The 22,779-nt window shown below is 48.6% G+C and overlaps 1 long non-coding RNA gene across 1 annotated transcript; it reads right to left on the minus strand.

The window, feature by feature from the left end:
• Positions 1–4,303: 4,303 nt before the first annotated feature.
• LOC105485238 (uncharacterized) lies at positions 4,304–11,787 on the minus strand. The gene is made up of 6 exons (XR_011614553.1): positions 11,555–11,787; positions 8,963–9,034; positions 6,399–6,506; positions 5,655–5,757; positions 4,464–4,699; positions 4,304–4,334 (listed from the first exon to the last, which is right to left on the minus strand). It is a non-coding gene; the product is annotated as an uncharacterized lncRNA (long non-coding RNA).
• Between the last annotated feature and the right edge of the window lie 10,992 nt (positions 11,788–22,779).

Below are 22,779 nucleotides of genomic sequence, written 5' to 3' on the forward strand. Positions count from 1 at the left end.
CCTGGGCTTCACGGCCGTCATGAACGTGTCACAGTGCTGCAGAGATTTTGTTTATGGCCAGTTTTGGGGCCAGTTTATGGCCAGATTTTGGGGGGCCTGCCCAGCGTCCGCCTTCCAGCTGTTACGAAGGACGTAGCTGCGAGCGTCTGTGTGTGCGTTTCTGGGGGGATGGTTTTGTTTCCGCCGGGTGTGTGCTTAAGAGGCGAATGCCGAGTCCCTGCTAAGTGTGTGCCTAACCTTTTTCAGGAGCCCCCAAAGTGTTTTCCGCAGCAGCCACACCGTTTTACATTCCCACTCCAGATTCTCGCCTTTTTCTACTTTAAAAAACTCCAGGCAGAGGGAACACAACAAGTAAAGACCAGAGGCCCAGCAGGCGGTGCTTGGCTGGAGCTCACCACGGGCTGGACCAGAAGACACGAGAGAGACGGGAGTGGAAGCTGATGCCCAGTGGTGGGTGGCAACGAGGGCTCGGGTGGCTGGGCTGTGTTGCTATGCAGAGGGAGTGGAGATGCTTGGAAATGCTTTGCAGTGGTGAGAATATGGCTTGTTGGGAGAGTGTCTGTGTATCTGGAATTACCTGAGAAGGCCTGGAGGAGTGACACCAGTGACAAGGCCATTGCAGGACACCCAGGAGGCCACGGGAGTAGTCAGGTGGGATTGCCATGAGGGCTGGAGAGAAGAGACAGTCAGAGGACACAGCCTGGGAGCATCTGCAGTCCGGGCAGGGGCGGGAGCAGCCTTCGGGTTGGTGGGTGGGAAGAAGACAAGGGCAGAAAGGGTTATCCAGTACTCAGGAGAGAAGAGGCAGGTCCTGAGTTGTTTACCAAGAATTTACATTAAAATAACACAAGCTAGGCTGGGTGTTGTCACACCTGTAATCCCAGCACTTTGGGAGGCCGAGGCGGGCGGATCATTTGAGGTGAGGAGTTTTGAGACCAGCCTGGCCAACATGGTGAAACCCTGTCTCTACTAAAAATACAAAAAATTATCCAGGCGTGGTGGCGTGTGCCTGTAATCCCAGCTACGTGGGAGGCTGAGGCACGAAACTCACTTGAATCTAGGAGGCGGAGGTTGCAGTGAGCTGAGACCACACCACTGCACTCCAGCCTGGGGGACAGAGCAAGACTCTGTCTCAAAAAAAATAAGCTGTTGATGGGCTATATGTTGTTAAGCTGTAGTGTGTGGGTTATCGTGTCCAGTATAGCATTGTTTGATTAATTTATAGCCTCTTGTGGCAACAGCAAGCAGTTTCCAGAGATGAATACGCAGCTTGAGTACGCAGGGCAGATGGGGCATGACGGCTGCCTCATCTTAACGCCTCGGGCCTGATAATTTAAAAGGACTCACAGTCCTCAGATAAACATGACTTTCTTTTCTCATGAGGAAACACAGAAGGTGGCTAAAAAGTACCTGTTTCTCTCATGACACCCATCCTATCAGGTTTTTATTTCCCACACCGCCCAGTTTTCCAACTCCTTGGATGCCAGCTGGATGTCCTGGAATTCCATTCAATTCTGAGACTCACCACCTGGGTGGCAGTGCACCGTCCTCCCTCCCGGCATCTGGATGAGTTCACCACCCTGGGAGTTCCTGGAATCCCGTCATTTAGGATGGCTATGGAGGTTCCATTATGTAGGTGTGGGGCCGAGGGAGAGTTTTCCGCTCAGCCTTACAAGCGTTCGCTGAAAACTCAGCTCACAAAAGGCAGATTAACTGGAGAAAAGGCACACAGATTAATGTGTATACAAGAGAGCCTTCAGAAAAATCGCTCATTTTTATGCTTAGGTTCAATGAAGTATGGGCAGCCTTGTAGAAACAGGATTGGATGCTTAGCTGGATCGGATGCTAATGGACTGAGTGGGAAAACCCAGCCTGGCCTGTATGTCTGGATTCTCCTTGGCCTCTCTGAGCAGCGCCCTCTCCTGGGTGTGGGTGGGACCCTCTCTGGAATGGGGGTCTTAGGAGCTACGGCCAAGCCAGGGAGGTCAGACCATTTCTTTACGGCCAGTTTGTAGACATGGAGGCACAGGGAAAATTAGAGCCCTAATTTTTGGTTGTTTGGATGGCTTTGGGGAAAGGGGCTCTGGTTTCTAGGACCCACTGTGGGGAAGAAGGATTCCCATTTCTGTGGCACCTTGAGTGAGGGTGGTACTGAGAGACAGAGGTGGGAGAAGCTCAGAGAGAAACGTGCTTCCGAGGCTGCTGCTGAGGCCCTCATTTTGGAGTATGATCTTCTGAGCCCCAACATAGGCACCAAAAATAGCGTCCTAAGGCCCCCAGTGACTGCATGGACCCCCTCTTGGACAAGGGGACCCCAGAGAAACCTGGAAAACAGTTCCTGGCCACAGTGGTTTTCATTAACAGAATAATTGGTTAAATTCTTGGCCATCGGTAATCAGTTCCATCTCCAGCTCCTGTCCTCTCTCCCCTCTCACTTCCTGGAGGTTGGGGTGGATCTGAAAGTTCTCACCTGTAAGTCCTGCCTTGGTCTTTCTGGGAAGCAGTCCCTTCCTGAAGCTGCCCAAGGGTCACCAGCTCTGTCCTCTCGTCAGCACACGAAAGACACGCTCACCACTCAAGAGGTTCCAGGGCTCTTAGAAGCTCTGGTGTTGGGAATCTGGGACGAAGACCAAATCTATATGTTGTTATTATCACAATACTATGGCAACGGTCTGCAAACCAGGAAGAGAGTCTCACCAGACGCCAGCCATGCTAGCACCCTGATGTTGGCCTTTCTGCCTCCAGGACTGAGTGAGAGAATGTTTGTGGGGTGAGCCCTGGTCTGTGGTGTGCTTTACGGGCGGGACCCCTGTGAGCCCCGAGTCAGCACTTGCTGCCTCCCTGCTCTCAGAGGCATGTGGCAGTTGCCTTTCCCCGTGGAGGGTTGGGTGAGATTGCCCTTGCACTGACAGCAACTGAAGAAGGATTGAGGGCCCTAGATCTCTGGGTGCAGGGCGCCTGGGTGAAACGACCTGCCACACATGACTGATTTTCAGCCAAAGATCACTTGTAGCTTACCAAATATGCCAGACCAAAAGCTAAAACCAAAAGTTGAGAGAGAATCTTCATTTTACAAATGGAGAAATCAGAGCATCCTAATGGTGAGCGACTTGTTTAAAAAGGAAAATTCTGTATGGCTGTGGGTCTGCAGCTGCTGTCAAAGGATTGCTTTCAGTAACTTGCCAGTAATGGTGGAGCAGTTGTGCTTGCTTCCTAGTCAGAGAGCATGTCAAATAAAAGAACCCTAATTTTGGAATTTTGAGTTCAATTCCTAGCTCCTGAAAAATGATTTCAAACTTAGAAATTGGTTCCAGCAACATTATGAGTCAAGAATGAAGGTAGAATAAAGATATTTTCTGGCATTCAACCTTCCAAAACATTTACCTGTTTAAACTTCTTTTAGAAAGTTACTTGAGGATGTGCTCCAGCAAAATGAAGGAGAAAATAAAGAGGAAGACCTGGGATCCAACAAATAGTGGATTCAACTGAGAAAAGTTGTGGAGGGAAGTCCCAGGAGGAGAGCTGCACACTGGATCCAAGAGAGTGGCACAATGGAGGCCGCACATGGGGCTCATCCTGAGGAGACTCCCTGGCATAATGGAGCACTAGGGGTGAAGGCAGATAGAAGATAGCTGGGAGACTATGAACACACATGAGCATGTATTGTGAGAAAAAAAAAGTCAAAACTATCAGGGTGGGCAAAGGGCAGGGGGAAGCTGTTGATGGAATGAAAAATAACCATCATGCTTTGTTTGGCTCAGTAATAAGCAATATTAACTTAGTCATGAAACTGTAAATACTAACTATGGACTTAACTAAAAATAGAGATATAATTATAGTGTGGATGTGGTAGTAGGGGAGATGGAGCTAAAATGCCTGTCCAGCAGGAAATAAACAAATAATGTCTAAAAAATGGATAAGTCAAGCAACAAAAATAGAGGCATATGATTTTGTGATAAAACAGTCATGACCAGAAGGAACAGCTTTAACAGGGATAAGTAGTTGCTTTTGCAAAAAGAGAATTAGGACGTGGCTGGGTGGGAGGCAAGTTACTGTCAGCTCCAGGATCCACATCTGGTCCTGCTTTATTCCACAGTTCAAGTGTATTGTGTAAAGATCGATATTTTAATTAAAGTGTAATAAGGTGAGATAATTAAATAGTAAAAAAAATTAATAAATAAAACAAAGCTGCCCATTCCCGTACCTCATTGCTCAGCTTCCCGCAGCCCCCAGGCCCCACCCCGAGGGCTTCCTGCAGGACAGAGCACATTGCAGCTGCCACAGCAGGAACTGGATGCACTGGTCAGTCACAAACCACAAAGCAGAACTGGAAGCTAGTGGAGTGGGGGAAATATTTGCAGTAAATATGACACAAAGATTAATAGCTACTTATAGATTTCACATCTATTAAGGTTCGTCTGTAAAATCACTGTGGTTGGGGTTTGGAACACAGAGACACTCACACATGAAGCAGTGTTAAATACACGGGAAAGACACAGTCGTATGTGCAGGGCACACAGGAGCAATGCAGTGGGCACAGGTCAGCACACATGGCCCAGGAGATGCAGGGAAGCCGAGCACCACTCTGCCCACTCGAATGCCCAGCTCTGCACTCGGCAGCCACGGCGAAGAGGGCAGCCTCCGAAGCGATCTGACAAAACCTAGGGGTGAATACAGGAGTTCACACCTTTGACCCACTCTCCCACCAGAAAGTCACGACAGGAGGAATGATGAGGCTCTGGGTGGCAAATGCATAACAGGAGACAATCCAAATATCCAGCAACGAGGCATTAAGTAGATCAAGGCACATCTATTTGTGGCTTATGAGTTACTGGGTGGACGTGGGGTGGACACGGGGAGCCCACTGGGCCGTAGCCCCCATCCTCCATTCCCACCACACCCCACAGTTCCCTCCTCACTGGGGTGGACCTTGTACACTTCTACCATCCAGCAGCCATGTAAGTATCTGCCAGATTAAATTCCACATCCACTGAAGGATGAAGACAGCAGACAAGACTTTAGGCAGATTTCCCCCTCTAGCCTCTCTGTGAGCTCCATCTGCAGGCACTGCCTGTAGGGCCTGGCATACTCAGGGCCTGGCAGACTTAGGGCCCAGCACACACGGGGCACAGCACACTCAGGGCCTGGCATACACAGGGTCTGGCACACACAGGCCCAGCACACACAGGGTCCGGCACACTCAGGGCCTGGCGCATACACGGTCCAGCACACACGGTGCCCGGCACACACAGGGTCCAGCACACACAGGGTCCAGCACACTCAGGGCACAGCACACTCAGGGTCTGGCACACTCAGTGCCTGGCACAGTGGGGGCAAAACACACACAGGGCATGGCACACTCAGGATCTGGCACACTCAGGGGTTCCAGGGCTCCAGGATATTAATGCTGGTGCCTGGAGTTCTTAGGGGTGTCTGGGGGCACAGAAGAGGGGCTGGCTGGGCCTCCTGGACAGGGTGAGGGTGGGGCGTCACATTCTGTTTAGAAAATAAGGAGTGTTTTTAAAAAGCAGTAAAAACCGTAAAAGGAAACCCCTCAGGGCCACATCTTGAGGTTTACCTGGACATGACGCTGAAAATACATGTCGGTGTCTTTCCCACGTGTTCAGTGCTGCCTCGCGTGTGAGTTTCTCTGCGTTCTCTTTGCAGCTTCGAGGGGCTGGGCCCAAGTCCTCCGTGCGGGCCCCAGAGCAGCGGCTGGGAATTCGGAGGGTGCGGAGGGCATCCTGAGGCAGGGGAGATCTGGGCGGGCATCCGTGCGGGCCCCAGAGCAGCGGCTGGGAATTCGGAGGGTGCGGAGGGCATCCTGAGACAGGGGAGATCTGGGCGGGCATCCGTGCGGGCCCCAGAGCAGCGGCTGGGAATTCGGAGGGTGCGGAGGGCATCCTGAGGCAGGGGAGATCTGGGCGGGCATCCGTGCGGGCCCCAGAGCAGCGGCTGGGAATTCGGAGGGTGCGGAGGGCATCCTGAGGCAGGGGAGATCTGGGCGGGCATCCGTGCGGGCCCCAGAGCAGCGGCTGGGAATTCGGAGGGTGCGGAGGGCATCCTGAGACAGGGGAGATCTGGGCGGGCATCCGTGCGGGCCCCAGAGCAGCGGCTGGGAATTCGGAGGGTGCGGAGGGCATCCTGAGGCAGGGGAGATCTGGGCGGGCATCCGTGCGGGCCCCAGAGCAGCGGCTGGGAATTCGGAGGGTGCGGAGGGCATCCTGAGACAGGGGAGATCTGGGCGGGCATCCGTGCGGGCCCCAGAGCAGCGGCTGGGAATTCGGAGGGTGCGGAGGGCATCCTGAGACAGGGGAGATCTGGGCGGGCATCCGTGCGGGCCCCAGAGCAGCGGCTGGGAATTCGGAGGGTGCGGAGGGCATCCTGAGGCAGGGGAGATCTGGGCAGGCAGCACAGGGCCTGAGGGGGTGTCGAGCTTCACAGTGGACAAATCCTGCCAGCCTGGCACGTGGCCTCCAGCCTGGGGCCTGATGCCTGCTGGACAATGGAGGGCGGAAGAGGAAGGCCCACAGTGACACGCGGAAATTAGACAGGTTTTCCTGGTTTGAGGAAGCAGTCACGTCCGCTCCGGCAGGGGACCGCTTTGATGGAGGAGCTTGGATGCTGGTGTTTGCAGGCCAGGCTTCCGCCAAGGGCCCTTCAACCCACGCTTCGGGCCGTGGCCCCAGGGTCTGTGGGGGGTCTGCTGCTGGGGCTTCTGGTTGACTCAGGGGCTGGTGGGGACTCCTAGCAGAAGCTCCGAGGCCTCCACCTTATAACCCAATGGGTCGCAGGGCTGCGGGGCAGCTGTGGGCTGGGCTGGGCTCACACTTGGTCCTACAAGTGAAGCCACTTTGGGGGCTTCTGGGCCCAAGTCCAACCACAAGGAGGAGTGAAACATGCATTTCTAAATGCTTCAGCTTGGCAGCGATAAAAATATTTGGGAAATCTTTGACATTTACCGAGCACCTACTATGGACGGAGAACTCAAGAAACCCTTTCCAGGCGTTCTCCTCAACAATCCTGACCGGCCGCTGTGGGCCCTTAGGACCTTAGGCAGCCGCCCGGCTCACCCAGAGCACGGAAGAGTTGAGATCAGAACCTACTCCCCTCCCACCCTCCAAGCCTCGCTCTGCACTCCCCATCACAGGGCTGACATGGGGAACAGCTGAGGCAGCCAGATTTGGGAGGGCAGAGCTGGAGGGGTACCCTGGGCTCTTACCAGCCATGCGAGCCCAGCTCAGGAAAACATGGGGAGCCTGGCCAGGTGGCTCTGGGGCCACCATCTTGGATGACAGCTGCTCAGGGCTCTGGGTTTCCTGCCAGGAGGAAAAGGAGATCAGCTGCACCCCCATATGCTGGGACTCTCAGGGTGTCTGCGCCTTCACAGAGACCTCACGTTTCGAGTGAGGACGGGTCAAAGTGCGAAATCAGTGACCACCAGCTGGGAGCTTTGGGCATCCTGATGGTCCCACTCTGGGGAAGGGAGGGGTCCCCCAGTCTCTGCTGGCCAGTGTCGGGGTGAGGCACTGCCCCGACTGCCCCACGGAATGTCTGGGCCCCAGCAGGCAGCTGCATCCGAAGTCTCATTAGTGCCCACACCTGCCAAGAGTGACCCGTGTGCCCGCTGTGCCCAGGGTGGAATTCCACAGAGTCGCTCCCCAGCAGGCAGCTCTTCTGTACCACTGGCTCTTATCAACTCCTGTTACTGCAGCGACTGCACCCGCCTCCTCTCTACGATGCGTAAGAACCGCCTTTCCTGTCACCCTGCGAGGCAGGGTTGTGGGGCAGAAGTAGTGGCTCTGGGGCTGGGCAGGAAGGCTTGAGCCTGGCTTGGGATCAGCCAGCTTGAGCTGGGGTGCGCTGCAGGAACAAATGGCCTCCTGCGTCTTGGGCTTCCAACAACAGCGTGTGCTTCTCACTCACGCTACAGGCCCGTGATGGTCAGCTGGAGCTCCGTTCCACGGCCTCTCAGTTCCGGGACCCAGGCTGAAGGATGCCTCTCATGGGAGGCTCTGTGGGCTGGAGGATGGGGACATGGTGGAACCATGTGATGGCCCGTGAGGCATCTGCTCAGCTAGGACATTGGCAAAAGCATCACCCAAACCTGACATCAAGGGGCCCCAGGGAGAGGCAGGAAACACTCCGAGCACGAATCTAGCCAGTCTACCCCTCGTGTGTCCTTGAGCAAGTGAGGACCTTCTCCAGACCTCGGTGCCCTCAGCCGAGATGGGCATGGCCGTGGCAGGACTACTGGGGTCTAGCAGCATTGCCAAGGCCTGGCCCGCGCCTGCTGTCTCTATGGGGCCCTCTCAGTCTGCTGAGGTCTTGGTGATGATTGATAAGCTGGACAGTACATTCCGAGCCCTGATGTGCCCTGCAGATGCAAGGGCTGTCTGTGGTCACCGTGGTTTCTGGAACCCTCTATTTTCCATTTGGATCCCACACAGCCAGCTATGGCTATGGACAGAGTGCAAGCTCTGAATCCGCTCCCAGCCTTGGGGCCCTCAGGGTCACTCAACTCCCAGTGCCTTACAAGGTGGGCTCCTCTGAGCGTGTGGACGGCCGCTCCACTGGGCTGAGATGCTTCCCCTGTGAGCCTGCCTGACCCCCCGACGGGCCTCCCGGGGCATGTCCTGCATGCCCCACTGGGGACCCTCCACACCGGTGACAACGTGAGGCCAGCCCTGCTGGGAGTGCCCCGGCCCTGGCATTGTGTCTCCTGGCTGTCCCTGTTCTCCTGGGCAGATTTTCCAGCTATTTTCTTTTTCATTCCTGCACATCTGGGTTGACTTCACTGGCAACGCGAGGCTCCCGCTAGACATCGCATTTTGTTTTACAGTGGGAAGAAGCGTGGAATGATACCAATTTCTTGATCCACGATATATCTGGGGGCACCAAAATTCAGGCGTTTTCTCTCCTCCCCCACGTCAGAGGCAGTAACCTGTCCAGCTCCCCTCTCAGAAGCAGCAGGATCCTGAGCTGCTTCTGTGAATGTTCACAAGCTGCTTGAAATGACTTCCTACCACTGGATCTGCGCGGGGAGAGCAAGGGGCAGCAAGCCTGAAGGCTCTAGTGTGCAACTCACCCCACCGTGTAACACCTGACTGTGCAACTCACTCCAGTGCATAACTCACCCCAGTGCATAACTCACACCATCATTGTGTAACTCACACCATCATTGTGTAACTCACCCATCATTGTGTAACTCACCCCATTGTGTAACTCACCCCATCATTGTGTAACTCACCCTATCATTGTGTAACTCACCCATCATTGTGTAAGTCACCCCATCATTGTGTAACTCACCCTATCATTGTGTAACTCACCCATCATTGTGTAACTCACCCCATCATTGTGTAACTCACCCATCATTGTGTAACTCACCCCATCATTGTGTAACTCACCCCAGTGCATAACTCACACCATTGTGTAACTCACACCATCATTGTGTAACTCACCCATCATTGTGTAACTCACCCCATCATTGTGTAACTCACCCCATCATTGTGTAACTCACCCATCATTGTGTAACTCACACCATCATTGTGTAACTCACCCCATTGTGTAACTCACCCCATCATTGTGTAACTCACCCTATCATTGTGTAACTCACCCATCATTGTGTAACTCACCCCATCATTGTGTAACTCACCCATCATTGTGTAACTCACCCCATCATTGTGTAACTCACCCTATCATTGTGTAACTCACCCATCATTGTGTAACTCACCCTATCATTGTGTAACTCACCCCATCATTGTGTAACTCACCCCATCATTGTGTAACTCACCCCACTGTGCAAATCACACCACTGTGTAACTCACCCATCATTGTGTAACTCACCCCATCATTGTGTAACTCACCCCACTGTGCAAATCACACCACTGTGTAACTCACCCCATCATTGTGTAACTTACCCCATTGTGTAACTCACCCCATCATTGTGTAACTTACCCCATCATTGTGTAACTCACCCTTCATTGTGTAACTCACCCCATCATTGTGTAACTCACCCCACTGTGCAAATCACACCACTGTGTAACTCACCCCATCATTGTGTAACTTACCCCATTGTGTAACTCACCCCACTGTGTAACTCACCCATCATTGTGTAACTCACACCATCATTGTGTAACTCACCCCATTGTGTAACTCACCCCATCATTGTGTAACTCACCCTATCATTGTGTAACTCACCCATCATTGTGTAACTCACCCCATCATTGTGTAACTCACCCTATCATTGTGTAACTCACCCCATCATTGTGTAACTCACCCTATCATTGTGTAACTCACCCCATCATTGTGTAACTCACCCCACTGTGCAAATCACACCACTGTGTAACTCACCCATCATTGTGTAACTCACCCCATCATTGTGTAACTCACCCCACTGTGCAAATCACACCACTGTGTAACTCACCCATCATTGTGTAACTCACCCCATCATTGTGTAACTCACCCCACTGTGCAAATCACACCACTGTGTAACTCACCCCATCATTGTGTAACTTACCCCATTGTGTAACTCACCCCACTGTGTAACTCACCCCATCATTGTGTAACTTACCCCACTGTGCAAATCACACCACTGTGTAACTCACCCCATCATTGTGTAACTCACCCATCATTGTGTAACTCACCCCATCATTGTGTAACTCACCCTATCATTGTGTAACTCACCCCACTGTGTAACTCACCCCATCATTGTGTAACTCACCCCATTGTGTAACTCACCCCACTGTGTAACTCACCCCATCATTGTGTAACTCACCCCATTGTGTAACTCACCCCACTGTGTAACTCACCCCATCATTGTGTAACTCACCCCATCATTGTGTAACTCACCCCATTGTGTAACTCACCCCACTGTGTAACTCACCCCATCATTGTGTAACTCACCCCATTGTGTAACTCACCCCACTGTGTAACTCACCCCATCATTGTGTAACTCACCCCACTGTGCAAATCACCCATCATTGTGCAACTCACCCCATCATTGTGTAACTCACCCCACCGTGTAACTCACCCCATCATTGTGTAACTCACCCCACTGTGTAACTCACCCCATCATTGTGCAAATCACCCCAGTGTGTAACTCACCCCACCGTGTAACTCACCCCATTATTGTGTAACTCACCCCACCGTGTAACTCACCTCATCATTGTGTAACTCAACCCATCATTGTGTAACTCACCCCACCGTGTAACTCACCCCATCATTGTGTAACTCACCCCACTGTGTAACTCACCCCATCATTGTGCAAATCACCCCAGTGTGTAACTCACCCCACCGTGTAACTCACCCCATCATTGTGTAACTCTCCCCACCGTGTAACTCACCCCGTTATTGTGTAACTCACCCCACCGTGTAACTCACCTCATTGTGTAACTCAACCCATCGTTGTGTAACTCACCCCATTGTGTAACTCACCCCACTGTCTAATTCACCCCATTGTGTAACTCACAGAGCTTGGTCATCCTGTCTAGTGTCACTGTCCTAAAAGCACTGTCGGGTCACTGAGCCTGTGATTAGCCTGGGCTTTACCTACCCAGAACCCATTCTGAGCGCCATGAGCACCTTTGTAGGCTCAGCTGTGAAGTTTCCAGATTCCACATGCACTTGCCCCGTCAGGGGTCAGGATGCTGCCAGAGTTGTGTTCACCTCAGGTGTGTCATCACTGTAGCTGTTTCGGTCCGTGACACGGTCTTGCAATGTTGGCATGCACGTGGAAGCGTGCAGGGAACAGTCGGCACTGGCATCAAGGCCCCTGGATGTGGCCATCCACCCTCGATGGCCCCAGGTCCTTTCAGCCCCTCAGGGTTTATTTCCTAGGGAAACTCTTGTTTGGAACCATAACTGCAAAGAGGAAAGTCACAGAAGTTCAGTGGGATGATCCAACTTGCTTGCCAAGAACACACTGCTCCACTAAAATTCTCTTGTAGTTTCTACACCCAAAACATGGGCCAAAAATTCAGAAGCCACTGGGGCAGCCTGGGAAGAACAAACCTGGCTAGGGACTTTGTCAGTCATCCCAAGTCACAAGCGCTCAGGCGTCCCGTACAGGAGAGGGGGTCTTGGCCCAGAGCTCACCCTCCTCGCTGAGGCACAGCTGGGGTATGCTTGGTCCATCGGAGCTAAGAAGCTCTGCACTGTGCTTTTAAGGAGCAGGGATCCTGCCAGGGAGGACTCTTAAATGGAACCACGATAAGCAGTGATTTACGGTCAGCCCCTATACACACAGCAGATGCTGTGAGGCCTGCTGAGCTTCAGAGCAGTGCACCTGCACTCCTGCCTCCCTGTTTGACCCGGCTCCAGCCTCTGTGCTCCGTGCTGCACTCCAATCCCACCAGCACCAGCAGCTGATGGCAGGGGAGACGTTCTTTCCACGATAAGGATTTGTTTCAACCAGCCATGAGTTCTTCCAGTAAACACAATTAGCACATAAAACTGCATCGCGTGGTGAAAGGAATTAGGAAAATATGCTGTGTTTACTTTGTGGTTCCAAGAACTGATATCTTTAAACCTTTGATTTGCCAAGAGCTCAAGTCATGGGCAGGAAAGGAGGGTAAACCCGCCCCGTCACTTGCAAGCGGCCGATGGATAAACAGCCACCAGCGTCTCCTCACAGCGCAACTCAGCTGCTGCTCCCGAGCTGTGCTTCCAAGTGCTGGGCTGTTTGGCCTCTGCCCCCACGTGGAGGCTCCTGCAGAGCACAGCTGGGCCAGGAGCTGGGTGGCTTCGTTGATGCTGTCATTGCTGTGCCTCAGTTTCCATCCACAGAAGAGGGGACCGTACAGGGCTCTTGAGCAGAACAAGATAGTTGTCATGAGACTCTGGGGGCTGCACCAAATGATGCTGGTCACTGAAAAGGAAGCAACCTGTGTTACCCGGACCGCATGACCTCCACACCGCTTTCCAGAAGGTTCGTGAATAACCCACCCCTCATTTACGTGTAATTAGGTGGAGGTATAAACAGAGCCAGCCAGCAATCTGAGGGGGCCCTTTTGCCTGTGGTTGGCCCTGCTCTGTCCGTGCAGCAGCCTTTGGCTGTGCCCCATCGCCCTAATCAATGCTTCTTCTGTCAGATTCTGTATGAATCTCTCCTAATCACGCTTCCTCCACCATCGGCTCACGTGTGAATTATCTCCTGATCACGCTTCCTCCACCATCGGCTCACGTGTGAATTATCTCCTGATCAACGCCTCCTCCACCGTCGGCTCACGTGTGAATCTCTCCTAATCAATGCCTCCTTCACTGTCGGCTCACGTGTGAATCTCCCCTGATCAACGCCTCCTCCACCATCGGCTCATGTGTGAATTATCTCCTGATCAACGCCTCCTCCACTGTCGGCTCATGTGTGAATTATCTCCTAATCAATGCCTCCTTCACTGTCGGCTCACGTGTGAATTATCTCCTGATCAACGCCTCCTCCACCGTCGGCTCTCATGTGAATCTCTCCTAATCAATGCCTCCTCCACCGTCGGCTCACGTGTGAATCTCTCCTGAGTGAAGCCGAGTGTCCTCTTGGACAGAGGAGGTCTGCCTGCCTTGGTTTTGCTCTGCAGACCACTAGCTTTGGTTTAGAAGCTTCCTCTCTTGAGGAAGGTGATTGCCTGCTAAAGCAAAAATTGTCAACCCTTTCTGGAGAAATAGAATCCAGAGCCACTACACATAAAATTTATATTTAGGATAAAATCCAAAATTATTTGACATATGAAAACCAAGAAAAATATTACCAATCTTCAAAAGAAATGACAACTTTTAGTTTCCGACATTGAGATGGAAAGACTGTTGGAGTTACCAGACAAATACTTTAAAACAGCTATTGTAACTGTGCTCAGCAAAGTAAAGATATGCTTATGATGAATGAAAATATAAAAAATCTAAGCAGGAAAATATAAAATATTAAACAGAACCAAATGGAATTTTAAAACTAAAAAATACAATATTTGAAATAAAAAGTTCAGGTTTAATAGAGGAAAATAGTAGTAAACTTAAAGAGATTGATGAAATGCCATATAAAGAGAGAGAAAAATGATTTAAAAAGCAGAGATCTACAATAGTTGTCATCTCTTCAAAATGTCTATAAAGTGTTTTTGTAAGCCTCATAGTAATCATAATGCAAAAACCTATAATAGATACACTAAAAATAAAAAGCAATGAATTAAAACATACTACCAGGGAAAATCACTTGACTACAAAGGCTGACAGTAACAAAGGAGAGGAGAGGAGTTACAAGACAACCAGAAAACAAGCAACACAATGGCAGTAGTAAGTCCTTCCTTATAAATAACCTCAATGGGTTGGCTCCACAGCAAAATTGAAGAAACAGTGGAAAGAATCAGTGAAACAGAAGTACAATAAAAATTACACAATCTGAACAACAGAGAGAAAATAGACTGGAAAAAAAATGAACAGAACCTCAGGGACTTGCGGGGCTATAACAAAAGATCCGAATTCATGTCATCAAAATCTCAGAAGGAGAGGAGAAAGAGGATGGAGCTGGAAAAACACCAAAAATAAAATGACTGAAAACTTAAGAAATTTGGCAAAAGACATAAACCTACAAATATGAGAGGCTGAAAAAACTCCAAACAGGTTACATTCAAAAAAATTCGTACCAAGACACATCATAGTGAAACTTCTGAAAAGTAGAGGCACAGAGAGGAATGACATTTTACCCATAGGGAAAAGCAATTCAAATGGCAACAGATTTCTCATCAAAAACCATGGAGGCTAGAAGGAAGTAGCACACAAAACTGCCAACACAAAAGTCTGTATTCAGCAAAAATAATCTTCAGGATTGAAAGGGAAAATTGAGACATTCTTAACTGAAAGAAAACTAAGAACATTTGTCACTGGCAGGTCCATCCAAAAAGAATGGCTAAAGGGGCTTCCCAACACAGAAAGAAAATGATCAAAGAGGAAAACTTTTTTCTCCTCTCAAATTTTCTAAATTATATTTGATGAAGCAAAAATTAAACCACTGTAGCTCTAAATATGAATATATCTGGAGGAGATATTTATGACAATTATATCGCAGACAGGAGATTAAAAAGACATAAAAGAGAAAAATCAAGGAAACAAATAACTTTTTCTTTAAAAAGATCAATAAAATAGACAAATCTGTAGCAAGACCGACCAAAAAGAGAGAAGGCATAAATTATCAATATTAGAAATGAACAGGGGCCATCACTAAAGACCCTGCAGACATCAAAGGATATTAAAGGAATACTGCAAACGATTCTATGTAAATATGACCACTTAGATGAAATCGACCAATTCATTAAACAAAAAACGACCCCAACACATCTAATATGAAATAGATCATTTGAATAGTTTTATAACTATTTAGAAAATGGAATTTGTAATTTAAAAATTGCCAAAAGTGAAATCTCGAGGCCCAGATGGTTTCATTGGAGAATTCTACCAAATGTGTAAAGAATTTATAATTCTACCCAATCTCCTTTAGAAAATAGAAAAGGAGAGAACACTTTCCAACTCATTTTACAAAATTAATGTTAATACCAAAACCAGGCAAAAACAATAACAAAAAAAGAAAACCATAGACCAATGTCCTTTATTAACATAAAAATCCTATTTTATTTATTTTTTTTTTTTTGAGACGGAGTCTCACTCTGTCGCCAGGCTGGAGTGCAGTGGTGCATTCTCAGCTCACTGCAACTTCCACTTCCTGGGTTCAAGCGATTCTCCTGCCTCAGCCTCCCAAGTAGCTGGGATTACAGGCACCTGCCACCACACCCAGCTAATTTTTGTATTTTTAGTAGAGATGGGGGTTTCACCACGTTGGCCAGGCTGCTCTCGAATTCCTGACCTCAAGTGATCTGCCCAAAGTGCTGGGATGACAGGTGTGAGCCACTGCACCTGGCTGAAAAAATGAACATTGATTGATATTATACACCAACATTAACTCAAAATGAATCACAGCCCTAAATGTAAAACCAAAAACTATAGAACTTCTAGGAGAAAAATCTAGAAGCAGGCAAATCTTTCTTAGCTATGACACAAAAGACCATAAACTATTAAAGAAAAACTTGGTAAATTTAGAACTTTTGCTTTGGGAAATATACCATTAAGGGAACAACAAGGCAAATCACAGAATAGAGAAAATATTTGCAATACATATATCTAAACTTGTGTCCAAATAAAATAACTCTCATGCATCAATGAGAAGGTGGCAAATGACCGGACGAAAAAGTGGGCAAATGACTGACAGACATAAAAGATATATGGGTGTTGAATAAGCATATCAGGAAAATGCAAATTAAAACTACAAAGAGACTCCAGTACAAATCCACTAGAAAAGGTGACATGAAAAAGACTGACCATAGCTGGTATTAGTGAGGATGTGGAGCAACCAGAAAAGCCAGCACGTGGCACGATTTTGGAAAACAGTTTGAAAGTTTCCACCTATCATATGATGCAGCCATTCCCCTTGTAGGTGTTGATCCAGGAGAAATGGAAACTTATGGTCACACAGATATTTGCACAACAGCCAAAACCTGGAAACCACCTAAATGGTCATCAACAGAAGGTGGATAATCAGAACGTAGCACATTTAATGCAAAAAAGTCAAACAAACACACAGTGATAACAGATCAGCGGCTCCAAGTGCGGGGCTAAGGGGCCTAGCTGCAGAGGATCCGCAGAGTCTGGAGGGAGGGCTGGGTCGTTCTGTGTCTTGGTTGTGGTGGGTCATTGAATTGGACACTCCAAAGGGTTTATTATACATGAATTATACTTCAATAAAATTGATCTTAAAAACTTAAAAGGAGGCCGGGCGCGGTGGCTCAAGCCTGTAATCCCAGCACTTTGGGAGGCTGAGACGGGCGGATCACGAGGTCAGGAGATCGAGACCATCCTGGCTAACACGGTGAAACCCCGTCTCTACTAAAAAAAAATACAAAAAACTAGCCGGGCGAGGTGGCGGGCGCCTGTAGTCCCAGCTACACAGGAGGCTGAGGCAGGAGAATGGCGTAAACCCGGGAGGCGGAGCTTGCAGTGAGCTGAGATCCAGCCACTGCGCTCCAGCTCCAGCCCCAGCGACAGAGCGAGACTCCGTCTCAAAAAAAAAAAAAAAAAAAAAACTTAAAAGGAAATTTCTAATCGAATTTTTAGCAAATCACATCTAGCCACATAGTAAAATAATAATACATAAGACTTGTCTGCGTTTATCTTAAGATCGCAAGATTGGTTCAATATTAGAAAATATAGTCATATTAATATATATTATACAATTCAAAACACTAATTCATCACATCAGAAAGGGAAGTAGGTCAAAAAGAGGAAATCCTTTGGTTTTCATCATTATTGCTGAAAAGACAATGATATAATTTAGCAACCTTACCTGAAAAATAATTATTGATAACCAGAAATAAAAGGAAACTTCCTTAACATGTTTTTGCTTTTTAAAGTCAGTGGAAAACGCACTTGAATGTGTTCTACATGCTAGCTTTTATTCACCCTCCTGGCTGCACATCGAAAGTCATACATCTCCCTGCTGAAGACAGGCTGCCTCTCCCTGGAGGCTTCACATCTGGTTTTGCCCAACACATTTCCACAACTCATTAGACTTAGAGATAACCAAGAGAGAAGAAAGGTGGGGGAGGAGAAGGAAAGCCTTAGGCATTCCTGGGCCCCACCAGGCCAGCAGATCCTCCCGGTGGGAGCAGAAGTGGGGGTGGGGAGGCTCAGAGAGCAGCACCTGCGGGCAGGGGCTGCTGACACCCAGGGAGCCTGACAGGACCCTGCCCTGAGCCCAGCTGTCCCAGAAACCATCCGGACTTCGGCCAAGTGCAGTCCCTGTAAGGTATTTAAATGTCATATCCAATCCATGCAGCACTGAAAGGCTCCCTGGCTTCCTCCTACTGGGACTTGAGGACTTCTTCAGCCACAGAAGTAACTCAGGCTCCCCAAATCTATCAAAGAAGACCACAGGGATGTCTGCACCATGCACGAATTGAGAGGAGCCTCCTGACCCTGAACGTGAAGCACCCCCACCCTCAGCGCAAAAACAGGGGGCTTCTCCAGCTCAGGGCTGCGGCAGGAGACCCCCTGTATCCACAGGTTCTCTAGAAGCTTTACCAGTGCAGCAAAAGCAATCAACAAATAAACAAAATGTGCAGTATTTGAAAGAAAGAAAAAGAAACTATCACCACCTGCAGACGACACATCCAAGCGTCTCTTTGTGCCAGGCCCTGTATACATTTTCCAGCCACTCTGTCTCATTCCACACACATTTTGCAGAGACTCGGGACCTGCCCAAGGCTTACGTCTTGCAGATGCTACTCCTGGAATGCAAATGCGGGTCTGGTTGATTCCAGAGTCAGAATTTCAAGCCACAAAACTTTCCCAAACACTCCAAAGGATGGACTCAAAGTTAGTAAAATTAAGAGAGGAAATTACAATGATGGTGAGTAAAATCAATATAGAAATCCAATAGCATTCCCAGATGCTAGCAATAACCACCTCGCAAGCAAGAGTGAGGGGGAGCCTGTTCGAAATAACAACCCAGCATCTTAAATACCCAGGACTCGTTAGAAATGAGTACAAAATTTATATTGAAGAAACAACAAATTTTGTAAGGAACTATAGGAAAAAATTGGGTCAGTTGAGAGATGTCAGCATGATGCCAAAGGCAGAAACCAGAGATGGGAGGACTGGTAAGTCTGAGAACATAAAAATATAAAACCCAACATGCACACATTTATAAAGCAAACAGAAATACAAAACTCCACTAAGGGACATGAAAAAGCATGTGACTAGATGCAGAAACATGCTGAACACTCGGGAGCCTTTATATTTGTTGAAATATTTGGTCAAATAAGTGAAAAAATCAGGTAAAGCAGGGAATTGACAAAGATATATATACATATCCAACGCTTCCTTTTAACTTAAAATATATGAGTCTGAATTGATTTGATTCTTGTGAGAACATCTCTGTGAGGCCTACTCTTTGAATTTGTTTTTTCCTGGCAAAAAGAAAAGAAATTTTAAAAATCTTATAATTCATCACTCTTGATTTTAAGCTTTATTTCCTTAAATTAAGGCAAGAATTAAAGATGCTGTCATGGTGATCCAAGGGCAGAATCCCTTTGAATGTCATTTTCCTCCAATTTTTACAGCTTTCTTGCATGTATTTGGTTTTGTGGCACTAAAAAATACTTTGCCAGTTTGTCTCCACCGAGCCTTCCTAAGCGCTCCGCCACTCTGCAGTCCTGGCCCATTCCCAGGAGGTAGCGATGCATGCAGAGGGCACCAGCGCGCCTGGCGGCCACCTTGGCTCTGCTGAACCTTAGCTGTGGGAGAGGCCATTGGGCCCCTGGCTCTGGATGTGTGTGGAGGGATGGAGGGGCGCAGGCTGGCCTGGCACGTGGGCTATGTGTGGCCAGCCAGGACAGCTGGCACCACACTTGACAGGAAAACTCAATATTTGATTCCCTAATTCCTCCCCTAGGAATTTTTCCTAATGGAACTGAGTGCCCACTTCATAGTAGTGGTTATCTCTGCATAATTTTTCTTTCCTTCTTTGTGTTTTCCTGTATTTTTCAAACGGTCTGCAATCTGCACGTATTACTTTTATAATTAGAAAAAAATTAATTGTAAAAACATTGTTTGAAGTTTAAAGAGTGCCATCTTGGTTACTACTCAAGTTTTACGTGTTAACCCAAACTATGGCGCCCATCTCTCATAGGAAGGTCTGCTTCGGTGAGAATGCACTCGAGACAGGAAATTACCTGTGTTGATAAGTGGGGCCTGCCTATGTTTTTAAATTTCAGGTTCCCTAATAAAAGGAGTAGGATAAAATGCCAGCGTGCTGACATTTCAGGACACTGCCGCCCGGGTGGGGCTGGGCACTGCGCTGCCCACTCTTTTCTGACTCCCACTGTCCTCTGACTCTTCCTGAGTTGCGCTGCCATGTTCCCATGGGGAAGGTGTCACACCCAGTGCCAGTGGATGATGATCAGAGGGGTATGACAGGGCTCTAGGTGGTACCTGGATGGATATTTTTAAAAATAGTTACTAATTTATTTTAGTGTGCTGTAGAAAACAATGAGCAGCAGATGGACCTGCAGTCTCACACAGATGTATTTAAATGTATTTAAGTGTAAACGTATTTTACATTTAAATGTACTTAATGAGTCTATCGAAGACGCCCTAGGTAGAAAATAATTCAGAGCACATGGATATGGCAGAACTTGGAAATCTGTACACAGAAGGGTGCAATTTGGGAAACTGTCATATGAAATCACACTCGGACGCACGTTACAAACGCAGCAGGTCGCATCTGTGTTTTCACTGCTTTTAAATATCTTTTAGCAGCGCATTCTATGCAGGCACCAGTTCTGATTTACTTAAGAAGATGGTCTTAACTTCCCTTTGGTGGGTATCATCATCCTTTCTCTTACTTGGTGTCAGTATTATTGCAATAGGATACACTGAAGTTTTGAATAATTTATTAAACAAATCTTTACTTCCTAGATACAACTATATTGACTTTTTCGTAAGTACTACACTTTCGAAATAAAATAAAGCCTCACCTCAACAACAGAAATGGGGTCCAGAACATCCTGTGGGTGGGATGTGGGGGCATTCCTGCAAGGTCCAGTGGCCCCTGCTGGGACCCTACCTCTGGCTTAAACTGTGACGCAAAGATTCTGGGTCTTATGGTTGCCTGGGGCTTCCAGGATTCAGCAAGGATTCCAGGACTCTCCTGGGGAGTAGCTGCCGTTTCATTAGCCTGACAGATTGCTCCTGGAGAAGCCTGTAGACGCAGGACTCCTGCCTTGTTGAAGGATCAGATGTAGCAAGCGAAGAGAGAAGGTGAGGAGGCTGCCAAGCACCCGGTCAGTGGGTGCCGCTTAAGAGAAAGTGTTGGCCAGGCCTGCAGGGGCAAGCAACCAGGACACAGCGCTTTGATTTGTTACCTGAAGGGCCTGCTGGGGCTGGGATGCAGGTTGGTGACAGACTCAAACTTGCCGTAACCTTTTCCTCAAAGTATCCTCATTCCAAAAGTCTAGGGGATTAATTTCAAAATAGTTAGATAGCCCCCTTGTATTTCTTTGTGGGTGTTTACATGATCCTTCCTCTTTCTTTATCACCTTAAAACCTGACAAGCAGGTGCCTGGGAAAGCGGCTGGGGTGATGACATTTTTTAGCATTGCTTTGGATGAGGCTTGCTGCATGTGAAATCAATGCCAAGATGCACTTTGAGTAAGGAAACTTTCTGGAATTAACCTTTGAGTTACTTACTTCCATGTTGCTGATAAGGGTTGAAAGTTCTGTCTGTGTTGCAAACACGGCCCTGATTGCTTATTAACTGCATGATCTCGTACACGTCACTGATTCTTCTCAAGCCTCGGTTTCCTTATTTGTAGCTTGAGGCAGTGACGCCTGCCTCGTGGGGTCACTGTGAGACTGAGTGAGGCCTCTCCACCCACGTGTGCTGCAGCATCCGGCACACGGTGTGCTCAGTAGGCAGGGATTGTCATCCTTCTTGTTACAACAACCACCACATTTGTCCCTGGTATTTGCCAGTGTATTAGTCCATTCTCACACTGCTAATAAAGACTTAAACGAGACTGGGTAGTTTATAAAACAAAAGAGGTTTAATGGACTCACAGTTCCACATGGGTGGGGAGGCCTCACAGTCATGGTGGAAGGCGAAGGAGGAGCAGACACATCTTACAGGGCGGCAGGTGAGAGAGCATGTGCAGGGGAGCTGCCCTTTATAAAACCATCAGATCTTGTGAGGCTTATTCACTATCACAAGAACAGCACAGGAGGAACCTGCTCCTGTAATTCAGTTACCTCTCACCAGGTCCCTCCCACAACACGTGGGGATTATGGGAGCTGCAATTCAAGGTGAGATTTGGGTGGGGACACAGCCAAACCCTATCAGCCAGTGAGACTTTGGGACCCACCCTTCCAGGCTGCGACTCCCTCACTGTTGTCTTCACACACTTCTGCGGTGCCTGAGCTGCAGTCACCGTGGCAACTGGGACTGACCTCTTAAAGTATCTGTTATAACTACAAGCTTAGTGTCAAAATACTATTAACCTGTTTTGCCTTTACAGACTTATTTTTAAAATGGTTTTTTTAGATGTGTTTGATTAGCAGCTTTTCACTGGAGTCGCCGCCCAGCACAGCTAGGGGTCTTCTACAGGTCTCGCTGCCTCTGCACTCCTGTGCCTCCAACGGAGCAGCCATTACTCAGACCAGGCTGGTCTTATTCTCCAGCTTCCTCATTATTTTGGGGGAGTTCCTCACAGCCTCCTGTTAGTTCTCCTGATTTTGTGTATTCTTATTCTCACGTTGCCCATGTTTGGCCTAGGAGAAGGCGCCTCTTGGCCGGCTTCCTGGAGGACTCTTGCTTTCTTGCATGCCACAGCGGTGACAGCTCCTGCAAGGCCCTCCTGGTAAAGTCATTGGCAGATCCCTGTCTTTGAAAGTGTTCATATTTGGAAGAAAGTGAGTCCAAAGCTGCGAATGTCCGTCCTGCTGCCAGAGAGGCAGACAGCTGAGTGCTATTGTTTGGGAATCTGTGAGAACTCTGCTATGGCAAAATCCCTGGCCACCAACAGCAGCCTCCTGAGGAGAGCACTGAGACAGTAAAGGTGCCTGGAGGCGATTTGCACCCATGGACCAAAAAATTTAATTCCCCCTGAACTTTATCAGTGGATGTAGCAATAATTGGCTCCACTAGTGCTGTGTTCGTTGGCAAGTGGAGATCTTCTCTGTTCCTCAACTGTG

This window comes from Macaca nemestrina, chromosome 16, assembly GCF_043159975.1.
Source record: "Macaca nemestrina isolate mMacNem1 chromosome 16, mMacNem.hap1, whole genome shotgun sequence".
In the NCBI taxonomy this organism is placed as follows: domain Eukaryota; kingdom Metazoa; phylum Chordata; class Mammalia; order Primates; family Cercopithecidae; genus Macaca; species Macaca nemestrina.